Consider the following 4,919-nt stretch of genomic DNA (forward strand, 5'->3'; position numbering starts at 1 on the left):
GTTATTCATTTTTAATGGAATTGGGCAGCTTTCCCAGTGTCATTAAATATTCTTCTAAACACAGCCACCTGCCGGCCCTGGGTCTCTCTGAGGCCTGGACACGTCCTCACGTACTGAAGCATCTCCTGCTGCTTTACCGCGGCAGGTACCCAACTCATGAGGGTCCACGTTTGTCTGACTAAAGGTCCAAGAGGCGGAATTGTTAGGCTAAAAAGGGAATGTCTTTAGCCTTTGATGCCATCCGACTAATAAGTGAAAACTGGATCATTTCCCTCAGGGGCCAGCTTCCCTCTACTGAGCATGAAGGCTGATGGCCCGGGTTCCCCCCCAGTGACCCTGCCTGGGCTCCAACCCCAGTTTGGGAGGCTCTCCTGGGGCCTTGGCAGGAAGTCTGAGGACCTGAGGGGCCGGTGGCCCTGAACGCACAGCTCCCCCCGGTGCCTCGCCAGCGGGCAATGACGCCATTAACTCCTGGCCCCAGAACACTGAGCTTGTCATCACTCATGGCTGCTGACCCGACAAGGGGCCTCTTGTTTCCCAAAATGAAGGTCTGCTGTCAGAAGGGGCCTGGACCTTAGCCAGGTGTCCCAGGTCTGCAGGGCTGGCACTGTCTCATGCCCAGTTCCTGGGTCCAGGACGCCACGTCAGCCCGTGGCCTGGTGAAGCTGCCCTCAGTTCTGGGGACCGTGCCGCCCTCAAGCCCCAGAGCCCCGTTTGCTGTAACCCTCACTCATGACATCTGTGACTGCCTTGTCCTCCTGAAGCAACCGTGACATCCCTGGCTCATCCACAGCGCAGCCGTGTGACACCGACTCACCTCTGAGCGCCCCTCACGTGGACCGCCACGGGCTTGGGTTGGCCCCAATTCAATGGAAAAACCATGTGCAGCTAGGAAATATAGACAAGAGGGGATCCGGCCCCAGGGAAGGAGCAGCCTCTGCAGAGACGACAGGGACAGACGACCTGGAGGGCAGCTCTCATCTCAGCCTGGGCACCGACCCGCCGGGGCCAACATTTCCTTGGACTTTGGATTTGCGGGGCTGAGGCGTCTGTTCAGGCTTATGCATCACCCCCCAGAGGTGCAGGAGAGGGACGTGAAGGGGGAGAACAGCAGAGGAGGGCAGAGGAGGCGGCCGGTGAGGGTCTGGCTCAAGAGGGAAATGTCGAAGCCGTGGAGTCCTCCCTGGGGCAAGTTGCCAGCTCCCTGTACCATCTTCCTGGGAGACCTCAGAAGCAAGCGCTCTGTCTTCAAGGCTTGTGCACGTGTGTTTTGCATGAACTGCTACATCTGGGAAAATGTTCTGCTTGGTAAGATGCCTGGTCAGCCTCAAGGGTCATCTCCACACAGATTGGCTTTGTGAACTTGTGGCCCAAATGGGAGCAGGGGGTGGCCAGTGGGAGTTGAGAAGCTAGGTCTTCTCTCAGAGGCTGGAAAGGAAGGTCTCTGTTCCTCCAGGTACTGCATCAGGCATAACAGCCCACGTCATCCTAAGTCTAGGGGCATGTGGGAAATGAAAGTGCAATTAAAATCAACGTGCATCCACGTGGATGTTATATTGCCCTTGTCTAGCTTGGATTAACACATAGTCTACAGGCACACACCTGATCATCTACGTTTGCTCTCTTACAACACTAAACTATGTTTTCTACCTTTATCTTGTATCTACCTACCACTTCAGCATTTTATTAAAAATAATAATAATAAAGAGAGAAATGTGGAATCCACATATAAATCAAGTATAAAAATCAAATGAATATTCATATTTGAACTGATTGTTTATAGTTCATAATGCATGAGTAAAACCGAAAGTTTCTGTGATGACTGCCCTTGTAATGTTCACCATGTAACTTATTCACTATGTAAGAATTTGTTCTCCATGTAAGAACTTGTTTGTTATGCTTCAGAAGATTGGAGACTGACGAAAATTAGGCTTGGGGTGGATTAATGATTGTGCATTGAGCATTGACTCCCCTATACAGAATTTTATTGTTGTTAACTACCATTTGATCAATAAATATGAGAGATGCCCTCACAAAAAAAAAAAAAAAAATCAACGTGCATCTACCAATACAAAATTGAGTTTTAAAATGCTGAATCATCAAGAGAAAATGTTCATCCCAAACTAAAACTAGTAAGATCAGGGTGAGGGTGGCAGGAACAAGGCACATTAATTTGAAATTTCTGATTTTTATTCAGCAACAAAGAGGTCAGTCTGTATTTTCCCAGGACGCCCGAATACCCCGCATCAGTCTGCAAGGGTGCTCCTGGCAGCCGGGCCCAGCTCCGCTCCGACTTCTCCACCTCCGGGGCAGGCGGCTCCCGACAGAGATGCCGACAACATTTCTTTTTGGTTCAATCTGTTTTACCCACTTGTCTGATATTTTCAAGGGTTTTTAATCACAACTCCCACAGATTGATCAATGACAGATATGAGCAACAACTTCTGCATGCTAACAGTGCCGGATTTTTTATCTGAGATAATATTTCTCTCTTAAAAAGCCTCTGCACGGCTATGTATTAATTAAAATCTAAATACTAAATATTGATTGATGCGTTATCAGGCCATAGCAGTTGGGCCCTGCCACATTGATTTTTTGCTGTGATTTATTATCATATTTAAGAAAAATCATTTTGTGTGATTATACGAGGAAATAGACTTTAGTGAGGGTGTAATTCTTTTGTATCACTTTTGTTGTGTGGAGGTCAGGCCAATTCCTCAATTGTGGCTGAGATTGCTGATATCCTTCATCACCTCTTCTCAGTGGCCTCCGCTGGCTAATGCTTTAAGCCTGCCTGGTCTTGTCATTAGGAATAATGGGCATTAGGATTTCCTCCTTAATCACAACTAAGATTACCAGATGGATGAACCCCAAGTTCTTAAAATTATCTAGTTATTAACAAGTATTTCTTTTTATCACAATAATAACATTGTTGCAGAGGATTTTTTCTGTAACCACCAGAATTGAAGCAAAGCCCCAGAACAATGTCCAGGCCAGCCCAATGTGCAGCCATTAGTCAATTAATCTTTTCTTTTAGTGCCAAAGTCACGGCTGTAGTAGCAAAGCCCAGGCATGAGAATAAGAGGAGAGATGTGTGTCTGTACGGAACAGTCCGGTGTGTGCATTAAAGAATACACCTGCGACCATATAAGCAATTGTACATGAGCAGTATGCACTCTCACAGGGAAAATGCTTTCTGGCTGCCTTAGATGCCAGTTGTTTACACTACTGCCCAAAACAGGAGAAGCAGAGACACAAAATTGACCAAGTGAAAATATTCCCACTTTCAATTGCAGATCAAAGTATCAATAGAAACATAATCACTGAGTCATATGAATTAAGTCTAAATATTCCTTACATTTTATTTTGTTCTCATTTATTTTGTATATTCACCTTGAGAGAATAAAATTACTCTTGTAAGAACTGAACGCCAAAGCCACTCATTGTTTTTCCCACTTACTGTTTCTTTCTCACATAGGAATAAAAATAAAAGGAAACAAATGTGTTGTCTTTAACTTCACATTTGTGATTTTTTTGTTATATTCAGTGATCCTTAAATTATGTGGAATTTCAGCAATGACACCCCCTCCACGCTTGATTAAGCACTTACCCTGACCTGCCGTCTCCCGTAGATCTTAGGGAATCAGTATCTTACCGCTATCATCACTTTTACCGAAAAAGCCAGTGGCCCTGCATAGTTGGTCAAAAATTCAAACATCAGGCTTATTTTAAGAATCTTAATAATAAACATTGAAGATCTGAGCAAGAGGTTCTGGGAAGGTTTGGAGGAAGAAGGAACACTTTTTGAAGAAAAGAAATTAGAACATTCCGTTATCATTAAATTGAAATAAATTGAAAGTGCAAGACTTCTGCAATTTCTTAAAAGTTTAGAAAGTATACTTTAAAAAACAGAACCAGAGACCTCTTTGCGAAAAGACCAAAGTGGGAAGGCAGAGCAATGCTCCAGCGTGTATAGTGCTTTAGTCTGGTCTCTGTCGCTTCCCAGTGCAGCTTGACAGAGTGGGGCACATTCGTGCACAATAAGGCTTATTTCCAGGGGCCGGAGAGGGACCCTGACATGCACAGCAAGGCACCTTCTCTCCGCCCTTCTTAAGCCCATGGTCGGATGCAGAAATGCACAAAACGTTGCCCTCATGTATTTCCCCACAGTCCAGTGAAGGCCTGCCACTGCTGGGCACACGGACAGTGGCCTCTCATGGCCTCAGAAGCTGTGAGTCTCCCCGGGAAGAGCCCGGAGCCAAACGCGGATGGGCAGCAGCAGGCAGGGGCTGGCAGGCCAAGGAGGGGAGTACACGGGGGGACAGCAGGCCTGGGTGGCAGCGCCAGGATCCCACCAGGGGGTCCTCATTGGCCATGAGAACTGTGCATTTTATGGATGTTCAAAAAAATGAATTCTGATTCTGGACTCCTATATCAGACGGAGAAGAGAGCCTGAAGCTAAATTTCTGGAAATTATTTTATAGGAAAAACACTAAACTCAGTCCCACCTATAAAAACCCTGTTTTTGTCCTTTGGCGCACGAGGCAAGAAGGGGACAAGAAGGGGGTTCCTCTGTCATCCTTGCTAGCCGCATATACACTGAATGACTGGGGCTCGTGGCGTGAGGGCTGGGCTGGAGGGGCTGTCATGTCCCTGACCAGCTTGCAGGTGTTTATTATGCTTTTGCGTTTTACTGAGCAGTGACCCAAAAAGGCAACTTAGTCTCATTTGCATCACCGACCACACAGTGCCTTCCAGAGAGCGGCACGCTTGCCGGCCCGCAGGTAGAGGACGCCTCTCTACCCGCTCCCTTACATCTGGGAATGTGTCATCGACGCTTCTCAAGGTATGTGACAGGAGCTGCACCCTGGTTTTCCCTAAATTTGCTCACTTGGTGAGGAGCCTGAGTGAATGCATTA

This window comes from Manis pentadactyla, chromosome 6 (assembly GCF_030020395.1).
Source record: "Manis pentadactyla isolate mManPen7 chromosome 6, mManPen7.hap1, whole genome shotgun sequence".
Taxonomy (NCBI): Eukaryota; Metazoa; Chordata; class Mammalia; order Pholidota; family Manidae; genus Manis; species Manis pentadactyla.